Source organism: Sturnus vulgaris, chromosome 8 (genome assembly GCF_052056855.1).
Source record: "Sturnus vulgaris isolate bStuVul1 chromosome 8, bStuVul1.hap1, whole genome shotgun sequence".
Lineage (NCBI taxonomy): Eukaryota > Metazoa > Chordata > Aves > Passeriformes > Sturnidae > Sturnus > Sturnus vulgaris.
This window is the reverse complement of record NC_142250.1, coordinates 31,734,755-31,760,511: the sequence shown is the minus strand read 5'-3', so window position 1 is coordinate 31,760,511 and position 25,757 is coordinate 31,734,755. Positions and strand designations below refer to the sequence as shown.

General features: G+C 41.6%; 1 protein-coding gene across 2 annotated transcripts in view; it reads left to right on the top strand.

The window, feature by feature from the left end:
• VAX1 (ventral anterior homeobox 1) overlaps positions 1-25,511 on the top strand; it is a 31,377-nt gene extending 5,866 nt beyond the window's left edge. Inside the window, exons 4-7 of one of the 2 annotated variants that reach the window (XR_015805198.1) lie at positions 13,740-13,867; positions 16,156-16,241; positions 19,577-19,633; positions 22,784-25,511. The gene's annotated coding sequence lies outside the window, so the exon portion shown is untranslated. The remainder of the gene's footprint in view (positions 1-13,739; positions 13,868-16,155; positions 16,242-19,576; positions 19,634-22,783) is intronic. The other variant, XR_015805199.1, reaches the window with a different exon arrangement.
• The last annotated feature ends 246 nt before the right edge of the window (positions 25,512-25,757 follow it).

The window sequence follows — 25,757 nt, the reverse complement described above, 5'->3', positions numbered from 1 at the left end:
GGTTTTGGGGTCCCACCTGTGGCCCCCGTTTGCCCCCACACTCGCTGCACTACAGCCCCCGGTTACCGACCGAGCCCGTAGCACCAGTCAGGAAATTCTCCAGCAACTTTTCTTTTTCACGGTAAATCTTGAATGTGGGAAGGGCCGAAACGGACTGAACGTACAGTCACGAATAGGGGAGACAGAAACCAGTGGCTGCAGAAATTTTGAATAAAATTGTCTCTTCCTTCGAGATAACACAATGTCCCCCACTTTTTCTTTCCTTTTTCCCCCTTTTTTAAAATTTAATTTGAATTCCCACGGGCCAGTCCCGCGGAGCTTATCTGCAAAAACGAATGTGCAGATAAGTCATGGAACTCGCAAATCTATTTGTATCTGGATCTGTTGCCGTCATAATTTTAATTTTTATTGCTCTATTTGATTTTTCCAAATATTTTCAATGTTCATCTAAACACAAAAAAAACCCTTGTAGCCTTCCTTCCTCCTAAAATAACCCTCTCGCATATCGCTCACACTTCATTTTAAAAGAGCATAAAATATAAAAAGCGTATCTTTTATTGTTATTTTTGTACTCTAAAACACATCTATGTAACAAATTTTTTTTTCATAATTCTTACTGCTATTTTCTCCACAAACATATGTATTTCACCTTCTAGTATTCTGGATCGAATATTTTCTGTTCAATTTCGGTACTTGAATTTGCCACAAAAGGGATGCTGTACTTAGGTAGTTCTTTGGGGGAAAAATTATTTACTTTGGTTTTAAGTTTCTTTTCTTTCTTTGAACTTTTAACACATGGCGTTTACAAACTGTATAAATACGTGCCACCAAACTGTAACCAAAAAAGAAAAAAAAAATTACAAAAAGTGGAATGGTTGCTGTAGAATATAGAATTAACTATAGACCAGAACTGGAGAGAAGGAGCTGGACGGAAAGAAAATAGTAATTTTATTGTAAATTATTTACGTCTGAAGTTTCTAGGCAACTAGTGGAAAAAATAATGAATGGATCGAGCGCTGAGCCCTTGCTACTAACTTTTGTTCTGAATGTTTTGGATATTTGGATGTTTTGTATTTATGTGGTGAGAGTGAAATATATTATATCTATATGATGACGGAATTAGGTGTATTTTCGTCTTATATTTGTAGCACTCAAATTACCTTCATTTATACATGCACTGGAAAAAAAAAAAGCAACAAACCCTTTCCCTACATAACCTTCCCGATTTTTTTTCCCTTTTTTTTTTTTTTTTTTTTTTAATTAAATTTAAAGTTTCATTTTGAGCCGGGGGGCTGTGAGCTCTCGTTCCTAGCGGGTCATTTCCCTCCTGGGGCAGTTTGGGGCATTCCCAGCCCTGTGCTCGGCTTCGACCCAGCCCTTGTGGCTCTCCCTGGGCCCGCGGGTCCCATCCCTGCCCCGTCCGTGCCCGTGTCCGTGTCCGTGGCGGTGCCCCGGGGGTGCCCATCCTGCCGGGTGCCACCCTGGGCTCTGCCACCCCATGAAGGGAAGGCACAGCTCACCCCCAAAACCTCTCCTGCCAGTGCACTTGTGGAGGCACATCCGTGTGTGTGTGACAACACACAGACACACGGGCACATCTAAATACACCTGCACAGCTTGTGTGCACTAATACAGATATTTATAGGTGTTTTCTGATTGGCAGCCCAGCCCTGAGGGTTTTTACTGGGCAGAACCCCTGGTTTCCAGGAGCCCCCCCAGTGCCTTGGCTCCCCAGGCCAATCCACCTGGGCACCTGCTCTCCCCACGCCTTTGCCCTGCCCACGGGTCCCTGGTGTGGCCACCACTGTGTCCCAGCCAGGGCAGATGCACTGCTCCAGGTCAGGAGGGAAGGATGCTGTGGAGATTGCTGATTTGGTCGGGGTTTTTTTATGAAGTGTGTAGAAACGATCTGGGGAAGGGCAACCAGGGTGAAGGAGGGGATCAGAGGTGACATTTGAAGAGGTGACATTGAAACTGCTGGTCAAGACTGGAAAACTTCAAGGGGAGGGGAGGGAAAAGCACTGTTAAAAAGAAAAGAACTGAGTGTGATGAAAGAGATCTGCCAGGGAGACCTGGAGGAGAGGATAGTTTTCAATTTCTGCCTTGCCTGGACTGCACAGCATCACCCACAGCTCCAAAAAGGGGAGCCCTGGCCTGGGCTGCCTTGGCCAAGGAGGGAATTATCCCCCACTCAAACCCTCCCTGGGCTCCCCTGCCAAACGTGGGGCTGAGCTGTGTGATGAATTTTCCCTGTCTTGCAGGACCTTCCTGCAGTTGAGATGGGGCCATTTCAGTGCCCAAATTTGCTGCTGCATTGTGAGCCATGGGAACAGCAGCACAAATGCGTTCTGACAGAGCTCTCTCAGGTGCCTCATCTAAAAAGAGGCTTTCCCTGCTACTCTATTTAACCAGAGATTGCAGGAGCATTCCTGTCCCCTCACACAGGTGCCATGAGGTTATTTTTCCTTCACTGGCCTGATCTGCAGTCTCAGGAGCTGTGGTCAGTGTAAGCTCTTTGCTCCTCTTGTGAGGCAGTTTAAGCCAGCATCAGGCTAAATTGCTGACACAATAGCAGAAGTCCTTATTTTACAGCTTTGCAGCCCTCAGTATACATGTGAAGAGCTAGACATTTTTATTCTTATTACTATTATTATTAATTATTTCTGAATATTTAAAAGAAATAAAAAGGGATGTGCCTTGAAGTGTGAAGGAGTCTTGTCTAAGCATTCAGGAAAAATAAATACTTCAGGAAATTTTCTTTTTTTTTTTTTCTTGTCTCCTTCAAATTCTACCTGTCCCACACCTGTACCAGAGGCTGCTTCTGGGGCTGGAGTTAGAGGAAAAACCAGAGGCTCTCCAGTCCCATGCAGGGCTATCACAGTCCTGTTTCAGTTTCTGCTTGTGACTCAGGCCAAAACCTTGGAGCCCCACAGGGAGAAAGGCAATTTGTTGTTTCCTTTGAAATTTTCTGCATTTCAAAAGCATGGGGTTCCTAAGAGCAAAAACACTCTTCTTCCTACAAAATAGACTAAAATACGTTCATCTGCATTTCTGCAAAAAAAAAAAAAAAAAAAAAAAAAAGGAAATACCACCTGTGTCATTGCATAGGACAAGTTAAAAGTCATTCAGACACACATCTACATATACAGTGAGTCTGAACTGTAAAAACTGTAAAAGCTGGTTTGGTTTTTGTTTGGCTAGTTTAGTGGGGTTTTGAGGGTTTTTTTGTTTGTTGGGGTTTTTTTTTTTCCGACTACACCAAAGCTGTTCTGAAGCTGTGTGCTGCCCTGAGACACTGCTTGCTTGCTTGCACTGAAATGCTGAGTTTCGTCCTACTGGAGCAATGGACACAAGCCACCTTCCTGAAGCTATTTGCTGCTGAAAGGTTTTATTGCATTTCATGCTGTATTTTTATTTGTGGCCATCACTGGGGCATTAGACCTCAAACAGAGAAATATTTGGCTTATGCAGAAGGAGCATGTGCGAGTGTGAGTGGCAGGAATATTTAGTAGGAAAACAAATAAACCAAGTATAAATCTATATCTGGCATGAATTTTTAAAGGAAATCACAAAAAAAAATCTGTGGCAGGCAGGCTTCCCTAAATTTACCCTTTGCACCAGCTACACACTGGGCTTAGAGTGAGCAAGGATTTCAAAAGATGGAGTGCAGCTTGGGTTATTTAAATTTGTTCATCTGAACTCAAGGAATATTTTCACAGGTACATGAACAATGTCTCTCTTCCTATGGCTCTCAGGAAGGCAAAATTCCCAGGATCAGCTCCAGAGCACCCAGGGAAAACACAAAACAATGTTAGCCAGGTACACATAGGGAAAAGAGGAAGCAGTCTATTTAGAGGATTTTTTCAAAAGCATTTGCCCACCCACTTAACATAGACCCTGCTTTATTTGCTGCTTCTCCATATCCCTCATGCCAGGGATTAGTGCAGCCTCTGACCACTTTGTCTCCATTTGCAATCCTGTCATCAGCCCAAGATACATGACCTTGTGACATGTAAAAAAGCACACGAGGTCTCTGATTAACTTCAGAGTATTTAATTTCTTTTGAGGAAAGAAAAACACTTCCAAAGAATAACTCTTCAACAGAATCAAGTCACAGCCACTAGCAAGTGTTTAACAAAATTACCAGGGAAGCTAAAATGAAATCAATCGATGTAATGCTGTCTACGGAGCAGTCACAAAATAAACTGTGACCCTGGACCAGATCTATGGCCAAAGTGCTGGCTGGCAGGGGCTGACAGGAAACATTTCTCACTCAGGTGTAAGAACTCTCTAACAAGCACTTTACTCCCCATCTTTCTGATTCTAATAATTGCTAAGCAACTTAAGCACAGTATTTATTATCTTTCTATATGTTAGTGTTCATGCTGTCCTTCATGTCTGTATGACTGATTCTAATTTGTATATTTTCTTAAACTTTTCTAGTAGAATGAGTTTTCCACAGTCAATCACACACAGAACAAAAATGTTTGTATATCAAAACATATTTGTATATGTTTTCTAATTTTGTTAACATTAATAGTCCCAAGTTCTGTCATTAGAAGAAGCAGATGTTCCCACCTTCTGCAGCCACGTCCTTTTTAATTCTTTTTCCATGTTACCCTTTCTTTGTCTCCTTTCTACATGAACAATCAAAATAATTTTAACTTATTTTCATACACAGTTCTTGCAAACTGTATGTAATATAACTGTTTGCCAAGAGGTGCTGCATTTTTTTTTCTTATTCTCACTGTGGAAAAAAATAAAGTAATAAATGCAGAGCTTTTTTTTTCCTTCAGCTATCTGCAGCCCATTCTTCTGTTTGATCTCCCTGCTGTGAGCAAGAATGAAAACATCACACCAGTGTAAGGATTTGCCCAGAACACAAACCTTTACTTGGCACTTGGTGTCATTGCCAATGCAAGAAAACTGGATCACAGGCCTCATCGGATGAGATGCCACAACTTGGGCAAATAAATTGGTTTTTTATGTTTCAGCTGAAGCAGAAAACCAAGGAACCAGATGTAGCAGAGGGCAAATAAAACAGTTCAATCCACACAAGGCAGGTCCACAAAGTTTGTCACAGAACCAGGCACATCTGCCTGGTAGAAGCCTCTTCTTACAGCTCTCACAAATGACTGCTTTGGCTGCTTAAAGAAACATCATCTAAGGTATAGGCAAAAGCAGAGTGTGAATATGAATGTGTGGAAATGCAACTTGACAGGGTTTGATGGCAAGATTCACTCTACTATTTGCTACACAGGTTAAAGCATAAAAAGGAAGATCAAATTAGAAGTAATTTGAAATGATTTGTATGGAATCTGGGAAGGCAAAAGCAGGAAAAGGAGAGGTGTAGGGGATATGGATGCAAAATAAGGGTGAAAAAGGGTTTAGCAGCACTTAATCATTGAATTCTTTAACATTTACAAAGTGATTCAGTAGGGCGCCCTGCAATTATAACAATGACTTAACTGTAGATTTCAGATAGTAACATTCACACCACAATCAATTCACAGGCACACAGGTAAAATGATGTGTACACCTATTTCTATGGGTGTACAGGTGCCTATCAAAAATTCCCCTCAGGCTCAGTGAAATACTCACACCAAATCCCCTTGCATTTCCCAACAGGCCAGGGTCTCACTTTGAGGACTGTAGGGATGGGAGGGGGCAGGGTGAGGGGGGAATCAGCCTCAGCCTTTTTGTCAGAGATAATTCTTTGAGTATCACAAGCTTGGCCTGGGAGCTCTGAGAGATGCCCCAGTCAGAGGGAGGTGCTGGTGCAGCTGCTGCAGTCCAGGAGAACTCAAAGGGACCACCACTTATGGGGTCACAAGATGACTGACTGGCCATCAGTAAGTTTCCCTCCTGACCATAACCCAAGTCAATAACTACTGGGCTTTTTTTGTAGCTTCCCAGAGTGCTGTAACAATGGTACCCTTTTATCCAGGCTACAATTCCACTCAGGCCACAGCTCAAACCTGCCAAGGTTACAAAGGAGAATTGCTGATTATTAGCAGATGTTTCTGGTACTTTCCATCTCTACCATGCAAAAGCTCCTGGTACAACCAGGGAGTGTCTTATGGCTGGACTGGTGTGGTCAAGGGACACTTCACCACTCAGCTGGTTCCATCAAGGTTTATCAGGATCTTCTGAAATCACAGAGCAGGCCCAAGGATGAGGAAGATGGCAGATGCACCACCACAACAACCCAGAAGCAAAGGATGTCCCCAAAGGTGTGTGAAAAAGAGTCTGTGAGATGGATGGAAAACCAAAGGGAAACTGGTTTTCCAATTTTGTCCCAAAAATAAAAAAAGATAAATATTTACATGAATTTAAATTTTTCCTAAGGTTGGTATCCTTTACATATTAGAAGATTTTCTATTAGTCTAGCTGCACAGGGATCAATCCAGCAAAAAATATGCAAGGGAAACCTGATGGAGTTCTTATTCTTTTAAATCCCCTTCCACAATTTTTTTTTCTCTTACTTTTGTGGACAAAAAGTAGAAAGAAATTCATCCTGGCAAGCAATAAGTTGTCAAGTCATGACCTGTGGCTCCAGGGATTCAGATTGGATATTGGAAAGAAAGCCAGCCAGGACACAAAAGGAAGAAAATGGTTACTGAGGTCATACCTGGTTATAAAAATGCTGTTAGAGGGAGAAGCAAGTGAAGGACAATCTGGTGTGTGTACAGAAGCATGGAAGGATGTCCTTGTGGTTTAATTAAAAACCCATGAAAATTAAGAAGAAAATTAAGAAGACAGATTCTCATTTTTGCCAGAATTTGTCTGACTCTGAGAGCACTGTTAGTCATTGGTCAGTGAGTTTCTGTCTCTATGAAACAGAGATGATCATCTAAACCTATTCAAAAGGAGGTATGAGTGTATACTTGTACTGAAATAAAGCTGAGGCAAAATTGTGATAAAAAATGTAACAGCCACCATAGTTTACTCCAATTCAGTGTTTGCAGTTATTGACTCTTGTTAGCCCTGATCTCTCTTCCTTTCATTATTTTCTTGCCTGGTCTCTAATTTAAACCTCTGAAGGGTGTCTACCACAAGATGTTCATAATCTCCTTGAGGCCTCTAAACAATTTCATAAACCAAATCCTAAATGGAAATTAGAAATAAGGAGGAGAATGAAGTGTCTGTTGCCATAAAGAGCTAAGGAGGGATAAATAGGCAATCCAAGGCATCCTGAGTGCATGCTCCAAGATAATCTCTATATTTCTCTGGACACAGCATTGTGAACATCCTCAAGATCAGCTGATTACTGAGGTGAATTAGCAAATAAGAACCCATTACATCAGGTGTTGAGGAGGACTTTAATTGTACTCAGGCTCCAAATAGGAAACTTTATACCATGTCACAGCTGTTAAAACAGCAGAGCCTTATGGAAACAGTCCTGGATTACTGGCCCCATGGAGTGAAACATTTTGAATGGAAGGGATTATGCTTATTATTTCTTAGTGAATTGTATTTTCTTAGATATTTTTACTGTCACTATTATTATTATTTACCAAGTTAATTTCTACATATGCACACTTAACCATATTTGCATGTAACAATAATACTACTAATAATACTTTCTTCCACTGGTGTAGTTTGAATGTGGTCGTAGGGAAAATAACATGAGATACATTAAATAGTTGCCCTTTGTTAAGATTAAGATCCTAAGAAACTTGGTGAGTTTGCTTCTCATTCTCTTGCCTAGTGTCCTACTGCCTTTACCTGATGAATCAGATCCTTTGTCATGTAGAGGTTAAATGGTATTTTGTGAGAAGATGATCACCATAGAGGGACTGCCTTCAGTCTTAGTACAGGCCATTTGTGTTCAGAATAAATTTTCTCTTTTATCAGAAGAGCCAAGTGGGGAAAAACCCAGAGGAATTGATTTAAACTTTTATACATGGAATTTGTCCGTTGCACAGGGAAAGCACCAGACTTGTAAGCTGCATTTCCAGTTTATCTGTTAGTCTGTATTTAATTACAAATTTGAGCTCCTGAAGTTTCTAAGTAGAAATGTGGCAGCCTGACTTAGTGCTCTTCAGGGAAATGCCTTGTACTCTGTGCACAGGCTCTCATAGAAGCAAGGGTTGTGTATATAAAAGAAGAAATGGCCATCTAATCATGTAGTAAAAAACTCTTCTGTGGCACATCTCAAGTTTCTTAGAAGAATGTTCAATGCTGAGAACAAATATGTGAAGGTTATTTGAGAAGAGTGGATAAGTGGGGAAAAGAAGAAAAATCAATGAATATAGTATTTATTATGAAACACAGTTATAAAAAAGGAACCGAGAAAAGAAGAAATATTTTCACTCTATTGGAAGATATTCAAATCCAGCTGCCCAGAATATGTCTATAGAAATCTCTCCCTGCAAATAGGAGTTTTGAGCATCTATTTACCTTCTACGGGCTCTGTGGCCAGTAGGTTAAGATGGTGTTACTGTCTCAAAACTTCTTCATGAACCAAACCTTGCATCCTTCTGGATATAATTAGTATGAATCATAAGGTGTGAGCTTTATCTCTATCTTTTTATCCATAGTTAAGGCAATTATTCTAATGTTCTAGCTAATTTTTGGCATGTTGTTTTTGGACAATCAGACACATGAATCAAAGAGGAAAAATACAATGCAACTCTCCAGACCACCAGCTCAGCCAAAGAGGTCTCAAGGCATAAAAATTTCAGGCAAATGATCTTTTTCTGCAAGAGTACCCTATAAACGAATTAATAGAAGCACCAACACGATTCCTAGGATCCCTTTATGTGTAACTGCTCATGTCCAGAGAGGAACCCGCAGGAGCCAGGTGGGCTGATGTGGGACCTGCCCTTGTCTCCACCATGTGCCCGATGAAGGCAGAGCCTTTTCCTTCGGCAGGGCTGGAGCCGGGCTCTGCCCGCCGTGCCGGGGCCGCTCAGCACCGCGGACAGCGGCCGTGGGGCCGGGAACGGAGAACCGGGCACGGAGAACCGGGCACCGAGAACCGGGCACGGAGAGCCGGGCACCGAGAGCCGGGCACCAAGAACCGGGCACGGCTCCGGGAAAGGGCTCCACCGAGAGCCGGGCACCAAGAACCGGGCACGGCTCCGGGAAAGGGCTCCGGGAGCGCCGGGAACCGCTCCCACCTCTGCAGAGCGGCTCTGCCACCAGCACCGCCAGAGGAAGAGTCTGAATGGAAAGATCTGAACGTCTCACAAAACGCGTCTGTAATTTTTAAGGCAGCTCTTGATAAACCCAAAATGACAGGTCAGGGAAGAGAATTCAGGAAAGGCAAGATTGTTTAGAATTAAAGACTTGGTTGCTGCAGCTCCATTTTGATAGCACAGTGCACATCTTGGTTTGGAAGGTGTGCCTGCTCGGTTCAGCCCTACAACTTTAACCACAGAGTGATCTTCTTGCTGCAGCTCTGTATGCTGAGCAGGAAACACCCCTGTGGGCAGCTGGGTCTGCTGTCCCAGCTGTCCCCCAGCCAGATCACTGGTGGTGTGGGGTGAGGAGCAGAAAAAGCCTCGATTCTCTGCAAGCACTGCTCAGCAGTAACAAAAACATCCCTGAATTGCAAACACCGTTTGCATCACACATCCAAAACTCACACCCACAGCGGGTACTGTGAAGAAAATTGAATCTGCCACAACCAAAATCAGCACACCATGTTTCATAACCTCCATATAATCCAAATGTACATGAAACACAATTTTGTCTTGTCAGTTAACAGGAGCAAGATTATTTCCTTGACATCACTCAAACAATATTTCTAAGATCTGTAGTTGATCAGGATCCTTATTTGAAAGCATTAAATGCTCTTTCCAGAGCTACAGTTGCATGTCTGTGAAACTTCTCTGAGAAAATACATCATTACAGAAATTCGGTGGGTACAGAATGTGCAGACCATGGTTGATAATCAGAGAGCTCCAGTTATACCACTTTGTTCATTTGCTTTCCCTTTCCGTTCTGTTCCCACTCTTATTTAGTTTATGCTGTAAGATTTGCAGGTAGAAATTCTCCCCTGCTGTGCATTTGCATAATTAGGCCAGTCAATAAGCACTTCTTTCATATGAATAACAATAATAAACAGCTTTTTCAGTCCTTAAGAATACAGTAAACAGTAAACAGTGGAAAGTCTACAGCCACAAGTTCAAACCCTTTAAAGAACTGTAATGCTAGTTTATATTAAACTCAAGATAAATGATAATTTTGTACCTGATCATTTGTTTTCACAGTTTAGAGGGCAGCCATATCCCTCTCTAGATGCATGTGAGTACATTAGCACTGTAAAATACTCCTGCTAATACCTGTGGGACTTTTTATTAAAAAAAAATTTCCAGAGTTCACTTATCTGAGAGCTTCCAAGAAGTTTAATATCTGGCTATATGTAAACACAAGCATGCTTCTGCTAAGAACAACCTTTGACACAGCCTGCACTCCACAGACAATTTGTGTGGATATGCAGATAACACAGAAAAAAATTCAGTGGCAGAGAAGATTTTAGACTATCTGTTTGGGCAAGCTAAAACAGCGAGTATCCAACAGAAGAGCAAATCCAGGAAACAAATTTTGGTGTAAAGCTGAATCTTTTTTGCTCTGTTACTCTGAAATTTATTGCATAAGATTTAAAAGAAGAGAACATCTAAACAACCAGGTCAGGGGTTTTATGACATTTTCATAAAGAGCTCTCAGGTGTTTTATTGCAAGTTCAAGAGGCGACAAGCACCAGAAAAAGAAGAAAAACCCAATTCAATTTATGCAAAATAAATATATCTGCATCATAATAACAGGAAAAGGGACTTCTGTACTTTCAAGGTGTGCTTAGGTGGGTGGTAGTATTGTGGGGATTACCCAGGTGTGTATGGGTTAATGTTGAGTCTATTAACTCTTGGTAGTCTGGGATTGGAGACAAACCAAAAATATGTTTTCCAACAGTGATAGTAGGCAACACTTTCAGTCTTGATTAATTCAAGAATTGATCTATTTGTGAACTCCTGCAGTAATTTTCTAGAACTGACGAGTTTTGCAACGCAAAACACTGCAGGACTTGCATTCAAGTTTTTCTATAGCTAGAACTGTGTACAATTGCTAATTAATATAATGCTACTTGGTCTGTGCTGTTATGTAAGAAATTCATCTTCATGTACATAGTGTGCTTTGAGAGAGGGAAAGGGAACAGCACAGGCAGCACCACATTTTCATGGGTTATCTTGCAAACAACCATGTTGAAAGGGCTCAACAGTAGTATTTTCTAAAATGAAAGATGTCCTTGACTTCAGGGAAATAGCTTACCAGCCTTATATGACCACCTGTTTTTTTTTTAATGGGGAGAGTAAAATTTTAAAAAGAGAAGTTTGAAAAATCTCTCAGTGGAGAACTTCTACCCTGTATCACAGAGATGCAATGGAGAAGGCTGGAGACAAAGCAAAGGATTCTGAAGCCTTCAAGTACAAGACACCTTTTAGTCAGTACTTAATACTGGAGCATGATCCCACAGACCTATTTACCACAAATTCTTGCTGACTGCATTTGGCAGCATAAGGCCTTTGGGGTCAGGGTGCTCACTTTACAGTTTTGGCCTTGGAGACTCAGAAGTAAGGAAGCATTTCAAACCTTGAGCTTCAGAAAGAATTTAAGAAATGCACAAGAGAGCCAACTTTTAAATGAACTGGAAAGATTTTATAAGGACAGAAGATCAACAAGTGACCAGGACTCCAACTGTGAAAGAAAATGTGAGAAACAAGCACCTCTTCTAGTGTGAAATTGGTCTAATTCTTGGGGCCTTTAGAGTGGCAGTATCAAACAACTGGCCAATATTGTGTACACTTTCTGCCATCCACGTGGCATCAACTCCATTACCACACTCTGTGAAGCAGTCCACTTTGCCACAGGTTTGTCTGACCCCTCGTTTCCAAGTGGAGATGGAGATTATTTTCCCCCTCACCCAGAGCTGAATGTGTTTTTCTTAATACAATTGGAAGCCAGTCTTAGCATGTACCTCAGTGCTGCACACAAGCAAAAACAGAAAAAACCTCATCCAGCCAGGAGCTGAATGAAGTGGGGTTGCAGGTGCACCTGACCTTAAAGGAGGTTTAAAAGAGAGGTGAGGACAGATTTTTAATAGTGTTGGTAGGGATACAGCAAGGGGTAATTATTTTAAATATACTGAATAAATTATTTACAATGATGGTGGTCAAACCGTGGCCCAGGTTGCCCATGGGGATGGTAGATGCCCTGTCCCTGGAAACATTCAAGGCTAGATTGGATGATGCTTTGAGCAACCTGGTCCAGTGGAAAGTGTTCCTGCTTATTCCAAGGGGGTTGGACTAGATGGCCTTTAGAGATCCCTTCCAACCCAAACCAGTCTGTGATTCTGTGACTGTTGGTGCATTGGTGGGCAGGTAACTGCAGCTGTACCTTGAAAGAGGCACCCAGCTCCACAAAGCTCCCAGCAAGCTGCTAAGTTGCTGATCACCAATCTGGGGCTCACAAAAGTGGTGAAGGCTGGCATACCATTTTGGATATTTAGACATCAGATGTATTTGCTAGCTTTCATTTAGAACATCTGACAATGCATTTTTATAGTTTTGAGGGGTTTCTATGTGTGATTAAGGAAACAAACCAGAATTTTGCCAAACCCAGATGTGAATGGTGCTTCACAGATCTACCATTCACCCTGCCCTGCTTTGCACCATCACCTGGAAGAATAGGTGTCACTGGGTCTGCCAGTGCTCCCAGTCTGTGCTTGTCTTGTCAAGAATTCAAACAAATCTGCTACTGCAAGATACCTTGGTAGTGAAAAATGCAGTGTGTAGAATAACTCCTCCTAGCTCCTTCTAGTCCAGCTGCCTTTACTGCTTCACTGGCAGCATGCAATGGGAGCACACTGAGGTGTGTGTGAGTGACTGTGTCTCTCTCTGGTGGGCAAGGCAGGTAATACTGCTCCTCAGTAAACACATACACAGATTTGTTAAACCACTGCTCTGATGCCCTTGCCTATGAATTCCTATCAGATCCCAGTCCACAAAGGAATATTGATCATCTTTCTAAAGGGTGGAATTTCCACAATGATATTGTTGAAGGAAGGAGGAACATTTTTTTGGAGAAGAAGGATTTCAGGGAAAATAACCCTCCGAGGAGCATTCATTTTCAAATCAGTAATGCACAAGTATGGCTAACTCACAAAACAGCAGCCAGTTATATACACAGATTTCAATGAGGCTTTTAGGAGAAACAATGGGGCTGGTTTTAAGGGTGGTTGGCCTGTTGAAGTGCATTTCTCTGAACAGATACAATGCTGTAGTGCTGAATGGATTCAATAGTGCTGTCTCAAACATGGCCAGGAGTGTCTGGAAGTGGGTGGAGGTAGAAAGAGCTAGTGGGACTCTTCTTGTGGTTGACTCAGGCTGCCTCCTCCAACTCTTTCTTTGCCCTGGAAGGGGCCACGGTTTCCTTCCCCTTTCCCTCTGTGACAAGTGTCCTTCTCTGCATGAGCAGTCCCCATCTGGAAATAATAGAAAGAAATTTTTAAAAATGTGGGCTTAAAAATTCTTAAAAAAGGCATAACTTTGTCTGAACAAGATATCTGGGTTGCAGAAGACTCTCCTAAGGGAAGTGAGTAATATCTTGGTACCTAGACTGTTTGAAACTGGGAAGGAAAAATACATACACGGATAGAATATAATGTAGGAATCAATCCTGCCTTGGCCTCTGTAAGGAAAACAAGTGACCTTAATGATCTATTCTCTCTCTAGAGCACTCACAGAGAAAGCCGTGCTTGCTCCAATTCATCTGTGTGCCCAGCACATAACACAATGGACCTCACTCCTCGGGAAGCTCTAAGTGCCACTGAAATAAAAATAAACAAGTCCTGCACAAGATGGTGAGGGCACCAGCAGCCTACAAAAAGCAGCTCTTGGGGGCCACACGAAGGCTTGGAGTGGGGGGTTGTGCAGCAGGAGCATTTACGTAAGGAAATTCACTTCCCTTGTTGAAAGATACACTTGGATTCAAAATGCATGCCTCCTTTTTTTGCCATTATAAATTTCACATGCACACTCCTATATATGTCAAAATAGGAACACAATGACTGCAAGCTTATGGGTGACACCACTGAACAATGCCATAAAATGCAAGACATGAGGCAGAAATATATAAATAGCTGCAGGCCATGATCTGCTCTCAACTGTTTATGTGCTGCTCCATTAATACTAATAGGAGTTAAGTGTGCAGAATAAAGTGACAGCTATCTCCCCTCAGCTCTGCCAACAGTTCTCAAGGTCCAGCCAGCACTTCTTGGTGCTACACTTCCACTGGACTCTGGGGAACAGCACAGTCCATCTGTTCTAACACCATTTAGGGTGTTTTTAAGATTCCTATCTCCAGTCCAGCTGGTAAAACATGAAACCAGCAACAACAGTAATAGCACAATCTTGGTGTGCTCATACCTTTTTCAGGACAGGAATACTTTGACAGAACTTTGAAACTGAAAATTGTGCTAAAAAGTGGATTTGAGTGTTCTGAAAAGTGTCCTTGAAATTTTTCAGCTGAGAAAGCCTCAGATAATACAGGCATAGGACTACCACAGTAGTATTATGTGCCAGCCATCTCATAGTATTGGGGTTTTCTGGGGGGAATGGTAATAGTGTTTTTCTTTTTAGTGACATTGTTCATTACCACTCTGGGTTCTGAGAAGGAAATTACAAACCCTGCAGGAACAGTCTTGGGACAGTCTGCTCCCCAGGCAGTAAAAGAAATTACAATGATCTATTGAACTGAATAGTTCTCAGGATGTGTCACTCTCTCCTTACCAAATGTCTAAAAGCCAGGCAGCTAAAATACTCCCAGTGGCACAGAGATGATGTTCGGCTAACCTCTCCTTCTAGTTACTTCTCTGTTCCTAGTCCACATTTTCCAAACAATTTTCCAATGTGTGTTGAAATAAATTTTTAAATACAGCTCACCTGAACTCCAGCCTCCACTGCTGGCAGCAGGAAGTTTCTGTCAACTTCAGATGCATGGAATCAGGCCAACTGCAAGAAGTTACCACTGTATGAACCACTTGAAGCTTTTATTCCTCCTCAGGTTGAAACATATAAATGTGTGTTCCCACATGCAGAAAGAAGTATCCTTTGCTCTGTCTGATCCACCTTAGAACAGACCACATTTGGATATTTTGCACACTGGGGTATCCTTGCTCTGCTGCAATTAGCAATGCAAGCTCAGAGCTGAAGCAGTGTGGGATGGAGGTTGCCCTGCTGCTCCCTTTGGGGGTATGCTTTGCTAGCCCCAGCTCAGCCCCATACCATCACTTGCAACCTTACAGAGCCTAGATTTTTATGCAAAAGCAAACAGAAACACTCATGGGCTTGGGACACTGTGCAGACTACCACCCCTTGACTGGTTCTCAGGGACCTCAAAGGAGAGAGATGCTGAGACAAGGCATTTACTGCTAAGTGAACACTAAAGTCAGACCTGCAAGGTGGATTTGCTTCTAATCCACAATTTAAAGGGAGTGATTTTTCCCTCTTGCCCCTACTGTGCTGCCCACTGTGCAGGCTGGTACTTGGGCTTGGCTGTAGAAGCAGAACTCAAAGCTTACTGTGCCTTTTGAAAGAAAATACCTGAGGGCCTCTTTTATCTCTTTATTAATAGGTTTTGACTAATCCTCTATTCATTGCTGTCCATTATAAGATTATACAGCTAAAATTAAGTTGGTGCATACAGTATGTCTACAATGAATTCGATAATAGTGTGTTTCCAAAGAAAAAAATTGTTCAATAGTTATGGCTGAGATCAGCAACTGGCATCACAGTCTTTGTTGACTGACAAATATTGCTCGAATATGGCAGCATTTCTTCACCTGCCCGAGTTAAACCCCCAAATCAAAGTGGTTGTCCTCTCTTGGAAGAAAGATTGAGAAGTGAGTAGCATGCACAGGGTGCAAACAGCATTTTGAGGAGGAATCAAAAGCCCCAACCTGGCACCAGTGATAAATATGGTGTCAGCAGCTATTCTCAGGGAAGAGATGTATTTAAGGTTTATTTCTATCAATAGGATTTGATAGATGGCAACAGGTCAGGAAGGCCAAGTGGTCCAGGGCACTGCTGCTTTTTTATGAGGAAGTACATTTAGATGATGCTGAGTTACTTTAGCTTATCTTGTATCCAGGGCCTATTATCAGGCTTGACTGATACAGAAGTCTTCCATGCTAAAGACATGAGAAGATGAAAACAGCATGCCTGATCATTACACAGGTAGGTAAAATTTGGCTACAAGTGCTAATATGAGGAACTTCCAGGAAAGGCAAAAGTTCAGCATAAAAATTGGCAGCTGAGTACAAAAGGGAAGTTAATTTTTCCAAGAAAAGTCAGTACATTATACTTCAACTAGTTCCATATTGTGCTGAGCAGGTACATTTTAAGAGCGTTACAGGACACCTGTTTATATCTAAAATGGCCTTTTGGCTTTAAAATCTCTCCCCTTGTATTCACAAGTTTTCAAAAAAAACCACCAAACTTGTTTTCACAAGTTTTCCAAAGGTATTCCGTGCTCCTGACTGGCTGGTCCTGCTCTGCCTACCTTTGCTGCTCATAAAGCAAATCTCCTGGGGGCTGGTTTATCCAAGCACAGGGTCACATCTGCAGCCCCTACTCAAGCAAAACTCTTATTGGCTCACCCACACTTCATAGAAATCAGGTCTGCAGAACCTGGCCTTCCCTCCCAGCCAGAATAATACGTGTCATTAAAAGGGGAATCACTGAAGGAGCTGCTCCAAAGAAGCCAACAATGAGAACTGGTATTCTTCTGTGTTTATAGGGAGTGAAATGCTGCCTCTTCAAAGCCAGGGACATAATTGACTTTGACATACAGAACCAGAAATCTCACATTTTAAATAGATTTGATATGATCTCTGCAGATGCCTAGAAGAGCTGCATGACCATCACAAATGATTTCCCTCTCTGGATATGGTATATTGAGCAGACTCATGCCACTCCTATTAGCTGTGTTTCTTCACAAATCAAATCTTCCCATTTTTTGTCCCTGGTGTATATATCAGACCTGAATAGGTCTGGATTTTATTTTCAGTTCCTCCTTTTATCCTTTCATTTAGAATAGACACTGATAACTCCCAGACCAAAGGATGACTTTGAGACAGTGCTTCCAGACTTCAAGCTGGGGGTTCTGATTAAACACCATCTATCAGTTAAGCATAATTTTTCTCAGTTACATTCTACTACACAGTATTTTGCCTTCATTTTAGATTTTTTTTGGCAACACAGGGGATGCAGAGCACCACAAGCTGGCTAAAGAGCCTCTTAAAGAGAGAAATTCCCCTTGGAACTGTAGGGAAAGGCATTCCCTCCCAAATCCATACAGAGAGTCTCCTATAAACCAGGGAAGAGCAAACAAGGAAGGAGAGGATGGATCAGAGCAGACAGCTGCTGGTAGGGCAGGTCTGGGGTCCTGCTCTGCATGGCCTGGAGGATATTTCCCTTTCACTCAATTCCTCCCTGGGGGTGATATCTGCCTCATCCAAAGATCAATGCTTTTCTGTGGATGAATTTTACAGTTTCTGAATAAAAAAAAATCAAGACAACAAAATCACAAGAACAACCAAACCAAACCAAACCAAACCAAAATACCCCCCCAAAAAAACAAACAAAAAAAACCCCAAACAAGCAAACAGAAAAACCTCCCAGAGCCAATGGTGAGATTTATGTGAGATTTAAATAAGAACTAACCATTTTTTGAGATACTTTGAGATACTTTTTGGTACTTTGAGGGCTGTATTTTAGGAATATAGGGAATGGGACATTGTGTTCAGTAACGAGACTGCCTGTACTGAGCATTTAACCCCTGTCACTGTGCTGGTGCTGGCAGTGCCTTGAGACAGCCTGCCAAGGTAAGGCTGCACAATTACTGGAGCTGAACTTTCATAGCCATAAAGTGTCAGATGGTGATTTGCACTTACGGGATTGCTCTAAATTTCCTTTATTTTTGTTCTACCACTTCAAAATCTGGAGCAATTCAAAGCATTGCAGGTAGCTGTAGCTCCCAGTTTTTTTCCTTATGATTGCACTGGCTCAATGAGATGTTGCACTGTGTTTAACAGTAATGGTAAACACTAAATCCCTTGCTAGATGCAATATCTGCAGTGACATTCATGCAATAGCCATTCTGAATAGCAGATCAACTTGAGAAAAAGAAAGGCAAATACTTTCTTTCCTATATCCATGAAAAGAAAGAGAGATAAAGTCCTTTTGTTTTATGTTACTAGCTATAAACTGGCCCAGCCTTCATAATTACACAAAGAGACAGAGCAGAGAGGGATAAACACAAGTGATGTGTGTCTCTGTTTGTAGAAAAGGGGGAGTACCAGAAAAACAACTAGGAAAAAATCCATTATGAAAATATTTTACATTCTGTCAGCTTTTGCCTTTGTCAGGGAAGAAGTGAAAAGGCAGGAGAGCATGATATTAAGATGCCACTACCTAATAATTTCTTGATAATTGCCCTTCAAGAGCAAATGACAATGAAATGAGTAAGGTAGAGCTTTCACCCACTCTATCCTGATTTAGGCAGTATGCTTTGGTACACACTTCCTTTGAGTAAACAGTACCTATAGTTATACAGGATCTATTCTCCCATTGATGTGCCAGGGATTTATGTAGGTGAGCCCCATTAATGTTAATGGAAGTTATGTGTGTAATTCCCCTTTTTCAGCAATGAGAGAATAGACCTTTATGTTTCTAAGGTAATTACAGCCTTAGCTCTGGCTAGGCTGTTCTCCCCACCCTCCCCCCTTTGATAACTTCCTTGCTTCCCTCCCCAGCATTGACTCTGGGAGAAAAAAAAGGGATAAATTCCTCCATTCAGAAAGGAAAATTGGAGAAATAGCTGAAAGGTGAAACAAATGTAACTAGATCCACTCATTGTGTGAAGGAAATGCAAATACAGGAAGCCAATCCACATCCGCTACCTTTGCTGTGCTTTTGGGGACAGATGTAGATTGATTTTCCTTAAATTGTGTATTCACTGGGTATTCACTGTTTTCTAGGCATGTAGGTTATTTAGAGAGAACAAGGGTGGGGTTTTTGGTACTTCATTGTTAAGCAGTTTTAGAAAAACTACACATTTTGATACTGCCAGACTTTTGCTGGAAAAAAAGTGAAAAGAGATTTTTGGAGAAGGAATTAATTGATTCACAAAACCACTGTTATCATCTGAATCTGAGCTGGGGGATGGTGTATCCTATGTGAGAGGTGAAACATTCTGGAGTTTTATAAGACCTCCTTTATGAGGTTTCTTGGCCCTGGGTTCAAGGCCAGCAGGTTTCAGAGGGTGTGCTGTAGGGTCAAGCCCCACCAACACCCTCTGAGATTTTAAACATTATGTTTATGTTCTGTTCCTGATTATGTGACAGATTATCTCTGAAAGCCATGTGCCAGCTTTTGTGCTAAACCTCTTCATCTCTAAAACACAGACACCAATGTTTTCCATTTGGAGTAGGACAGTAGAAGTGTATCTCGTTGATACACCCAGAGTGTGCAGAGAACACCTGTAATATTTAATTGTTTCATCTTTCTAGGCATATCTGACAATAAAATCATGGCAGCAATATTCTGCATCCTTCTGAGGAGATCAGGTGAGCTTTGTAATCCTGCTGCCTCCGTTTTGGCCCCTGCCATTGCTCTCCAAAGCCCATTAGGGATGGGGACAGTGGGGATGGGGACAGTGGGGGTCCCTCGTACCTGGCTGGGGCTGGGGGAGGACCCTCGAGGCTCTGAGCTGGCTGATTCTCTGGCTGCTGGTCCTGGTGTGCCTTTCTTCCCCAGCACAGCAGCTGGCATCAGCACAGCACAGCCCCTCCCTCCCAGCCTGCATTTGCTAGCTGCTGACATCCACAAAAAGAGGAACAAGGACATTTGTTGCACCCTGGAAATGCGCTGCCCTCCCCAGCTCTATTCTGAGATGCCAGAGAGATGTTCAGAGTGAGCAGCATCCTGTGAGTGCTGATGTAAACAGTTGTGAGTGTGGTTGTGACTTCCACCAATGCCTCTCAAAAGCCTCAGATGTAAATTCAAAAGCAAAAGCTGCAACTTTAGAAATTCCTGGAAGCTCTGCAGCAGACAGCTCAAAGTTTTATGGGTGCACCAAGGGCAAGGAATGCCACTGCACGCTCTCACTCCTTTTACATTTTTTCCCTTTTGTTTAAATTCTTTGCTTCATTTTTTTTTCCTCATTTGATACAGAATTCAAGGAGGACAGATGGGTGCCCATCAGGATCAGGCCCTCATTTAGGAATCCTTCTATTTTACTAATCTCCTGCAAAAAGGAGTTGTATACTCTTGTGGTTCTCTGCCACCTGGCAGGGATCATAGAAAATATCCAACAGTTTCTTATAGGCTCACCCAGAGTTTAATACCCCTCCTGCCACATCAGGAAAAGAAAGGAGGAGTGGGTGGAAACTTTTTCAAAGTATCAAATCAGTCAAAATGCTGATTTATTTTCTTAAAAGCTTGGTGGAGATTAACCCCTGTGACATTTACAACACTGGATTACAACATTAACTGGATTGAAATACCACTAGAGCTGTAAATGTGAGGGGGAGTGGAGGGAAATGACTGGAATGGGGAGAAAAAAAAGTTTGACATATTCACCATACACTCACCTCCCAATAGAGGAAGGAGTGGTTTTTGGAGGCTCCTTCTCTCCCTGGTATTTTTTTTTTTAAGTGCAGGAATACTGAGGGGAAAGCACAGATCCACACACACAAGCAGCAGATCATAAGCAAGGCTTCATCTGAAAGCTTTCTCTGAGCAGTCCAGTGAAAAACAAGAACCATTTGGTGCTCTGGAGCAGTTACTTTTCAATCCCCTTGAAAATAAATACAATTTTTTTTTACATTTCTAATGACCTGCTGTGGCTTCCAGGGACAGCCCTTGCTTTGAGGTAAGGTTTGTCTTCTGCCCTGACCCTGTGCAGTGCCAGAGAAGCTTGCAGAGCTGGGGGAGACACAGTGGGGTTTGCAGCAGGATTTTTTGGGTTAGTTTGTCCAGTCTCTTCTGCTGCCTCAGTTCAGGCAACCTCAGAGTTGTTCTATAATGAGGACTTACATGGATGACCCTGAAACAAGCCCTGCTCATCTTACTCATGTGAAAAATCAGTTCAGTTCAGGAGACAGAGACATGATTCACCTGCAGATGACTCACAGACGGAGGTCTAGGTCTACAGAACTGGTTCTGATTTTTTTAATTAAAACTCCTCAAACATGCCACCTTTCCAACCAGCAGATTCTCTGTGCTTGCTGAGCAGCTCCTCCAGCACATCTTAGGGGCAGCACATGGAAACACTCACCCAAACCCTGTCTCCCTGCAACCCTTTGAATTCTTTCCTGCCTTTACTTTCATTGCAAATAAGTTATTTGAAACAGAAATAAACCCATGAAGCATCCAAAATTATTAAAATATGGCCGTATACTTTAAAAAGACAAATATATTCTGGGAAAAGAAATGTTATCAGCTTTTTTACTCTGCATTGAAGTTTTAATGTTTCCCTTCATTTAACTTTTCAGCTTTCAAGGGATTTTTTTTTTAGCTGATCATCTTCATTTTCATCAATTTTTAAGGTGCTTTTGTGGTCTCACCTTGTTTCTGAGCTATACCTTACCATAACATTTTTAAGCAGCTGATCCAGAAAATGCCAAACCAGAGACAGAGTAATTTTATCATTATGAGAGCAGTGAATCAGGCACTCAAATCAAAAAGGCACCTTGAGATAATTGAACAAGATTAAATTCTGATAGCTATCCTTTTTTTAATTTGGCCTTAAAATATACTTACATTTTTATGAGTCTGGAAAATACTGACAATGTTATTTGCAAACTTTAGGTGCCCAGAAGTGCTTTAGAAGATGGGTAGGAGAATGCAGCATTTTTTGCTGTTCTCTCCAAATGGATACTCCACATTTCTTAGGCGCTTTGTGTTCGGGGGTTGGTTTGTTTGTTTTACAGTAATTGTGCAAGAATCGTGTCTTTGTCTTACCTTCCAACTCTAACCATGGGCCCCTGTTCTTTGAGCAGAAAATCTCTGCTGGTTTAGGAATCTAACATTTTATATGCCCTTTTTTTCCCCCTCTTGTACTGCAAAAGCTCATAATAAAGTACATCTGAGTAGTTGCTCTTTGGTGAAAGAATTGCTACTGTAGCTTCTGTTCTGTGTACATTGGTGTGCTATGGAAGCTTTTATTACCGGGCTTTTGCATTCAACACCTTGAAACACTTCCATGAAAAGAGTCCCCCTAAGTGTTTTGTCCTTGCCTAGAGCAGTGTCTAATGAAAAATAATCATTATGAGCAAATTCGAGGATGAAAATATACCAAATATATCCTACTGAAAACTTGCATCCAGTAAGATTATAATAATACACACAGATTGTATATCTCTCTACTTTATCAGGCTGTGGGAGGCAAACTCCTTTGACCTATGAAGTTGATCTGTGAACTGTGTCAAAAAATTCAAAACCTCACGGTTGAGGTTTGTGCATTCTATTAGCATAATTTACCACCCAAGCTGTAAATGTACATTTTGCACAATGGCGTGCTGAACAGATAGCATTTTACAACTTTCGAAGGGGGAGTGTTTATATCTAACATTTCTTGTGTACATTTGATTATGAGTTTGCCATAATAGCTGCCTTATTTCCTTTTTCCCGTCCTTCCCATCCTCCCCCTCTGCCCCTGCCCCTGTTCCAGTTGTTCTGTAAGTACCTAATAAAAAATGTCCTCTCTACTCCAGGTCCTGGATGCTTATTTGTGCCACACAATGGGCCAGCAGAATCTGCAAGGAAACTAACTTTGGTCTGGATTTACCCAGCTCCTCCCCAGGAGGACAGAAAAAGGGATGTCAGACCCTTGGGTTGAATTTGGGTCCCTTCATTTCTCTGAAACAGAGTTCAGGCACTGGAAACAACAAAACTGAAGAACGATCCAAACCTGAGGCTGAAATATAAGATGATCTTGGCTTTTTTTTTTTTTTTTTTCTTTTTGGATGTGTGTGTATGTGTGAAGGGTGTTTGTAGAGCTAACTTCATGGTTACTAAAGCTTTGTATGACCAATTCAGAATCAGCAAGATGATGTGTGCCATCCCCCCCTCTGCCGTAACCCCTCTGGCTACACCCTCCCCTCCCCTCGTTTTCTCTTTTTTTTTTTTTTTCTTTTTTTTTTTTTAATTCCTGAAATTAAAATGTGTTGGAATGCTCAGTGCTGCTTTTCACTCTCTTTTCAATGGGCCCTTTAGTTTTTCACACCAAGGTGTCCTTTGGGGTGCCAGGTCAGGCTACCAAAACAGCTTCTAGGAGGGGATTAGGACCAATTAACATCTTTGTACACAAAAGCCACTGGCAGCTGAACAGGCGGCCTGGTGGCCTGCTCGGGAGCTGCATTTTAAATAGGGGCCTTCTGTACTTGAGCTCAAGTGGGAAGAGGCGGAGAAAGTTTTTATTTATAATTGAAAATGCTGCTCCTGGATAAAGTGTAATGAAAGGCAGAGTGGTGTTCAAAAGTATCTGACAAATACCATTTGAATATTGGCCTTTATTGTATGATTTCCATCAAGGATAGCATAACAATATAGTCATTTCTCCTACATATTGAGATGAAGTGATTTTTCTTGTAGAGGAAAACAGCTTCATCCACACATAGCATTGGCCCTTCTGGTTTTCATTTCGTGTTTTAAATTCAGCTTTATATTGAAGATGCCTGGTAGAACGGCTACTCAGGAGTGGATATATTTCCATAAATCTGTTTTTGAAAGGAATTCTGCCCTTCATTTACCTGATCCACCAAAGCTCAAGTCCATGGAAGAAACAAAAAAAAAGGACAGAATTTAAGTATATGCATCAGGATGGAGGGGGAGGGAGTTCTACAGTGTTTCATACGAGTAAATTTGCATTTATAACCCTTGGGTTTGTGTAAAGAGGGAAAAAAATAAAGAGCTCCAAGTCTGAAGTGCTGAATTCAGCTGAGTCAGACCCTTGGCAAAGGTAATGGCCTTAGCAGCTTGGCCCTGGGTGCTTTGCACCTGACTTAATATCTTTACTTCTGCTCTGCTTTGTTTTCAGTGCATATCACTTCTAAATCATCACTCCTGCAATCTGATCAGGCATTAAAGCAAAAGGAAAGCGAAAGAAATATATGGTGTGAGAATTACTATGGTACGAAACCTAGCAATTTACAAGGGCTTGTAAGTGGGAGTTGTGTGAACTCGCAGCGATGCCATGGCGCTTGTAATAAAACTGATTTCTGTGTTTTGAGGATGAGCTGCTTTCAAACACAATATTTCTAATCACTGCATGAGCATTCCTCCTCCCACTTTCATAACAGTAATAACAGGACACTTCTGTGTACTTTTATCACTCGGATAGAAAAGTAATTTCTAGGAGTTTTCTAACTGTGTGTATGGTAGGGGAAAGACTGGTGACAGGAAATAACAGCACAAATGGAATAAGTTCACCAGGCAGGCAGGCACTGACATCCTGATTGACATGATTTCACATGAAGGAATGGTAAGGTGGAAGGATGGTGCACAGAAGCTGTAGAGAGGCTTGCAACTGAGTGGCTAAAAGTAAATCAAAGGGAGATGAGAACTTCAGTCAGCCTGTGCTGGCTTGGCCACACTGCTGCTCATGAAGGATGCATTTTGGAGTGTTTTCATTCACATATTTTTGGTAAGCAACAAAAATATGGATTTCTCTCTGGGCTGACGTGAACAGGAAAACCCTAATCACGATCATTTTCAGCCTCCCGGTTTATACAAATAAAGAGAGATTCCACTTAGCACGACATTCTGCAGCAAACATTAATACACTCGCTATGTGTGGCTTTGCTCCTTCCTACCCCCTCTTTAGTTTCAGATACTGTATTGTATTTCTTCCGACATGTTGATTCTACCTAATGTTAAATGGTAATTGGCAGTAGTATAGGTGGGGAGAGAAACATTGTTATATTTTGTTCATTTTTCACACTTCAGCAGTTATTCCTTTCTCTCCACGGCTGTACGCTTATTAGTGTATGAAATGCAGGTGTGTGGGAAATGGCAAGCACACATTGACAGGTTATTTTGTTGGCCACTGCCTAATTAGTAGCATAGTGGATGCACCCTGCTAAGCTTTAGTGTGGTGCAGTAGAGCTGGTCTGTTCTAATTTCCTCACAGCTTTGATATTCAGCAAGAGATTGACGGTTAGCACAAAGAGCCAAAGCGCGACGGAGGCCTGCAGAAACAATGGCCCTTCTTGCTTGTAGACACCACAGATGTGAGAGAAAGCTGACTAAAAACAATTGGCCGACACTGTCTAATTGTCTCCAATGTCAGCATCATTAATGTTTTCCCATGTAAAAAGTAAAAGGCCAAGGTTGTATCCTCCCTTTATTTTGAGTCACATGATTATGTAACTTACTGAGATTCAGATTAAGTGTTAATTGTATTTGTGCAATAAAGAAACTGAAGCTACCTTGAATTTAATGAATATGTACTTAATTAATTTTGACAGCCTTTATCTTTATTACCTATTGAATAATCACAATCAGAATTAATAACATTTATAGGCAATTAAAATTACAGCCTATTTAATGATAATATATGTTTACATCTTTTGCTGAGATACAAATTATGAATACTTATTAGCAAAGAAGTTGTTTCCCTGCCAGGAGGGTTTCTTGTCTGTGTTAACAGCAACAAACAACAATAATCAGTTCAATGTGTAATAGTGC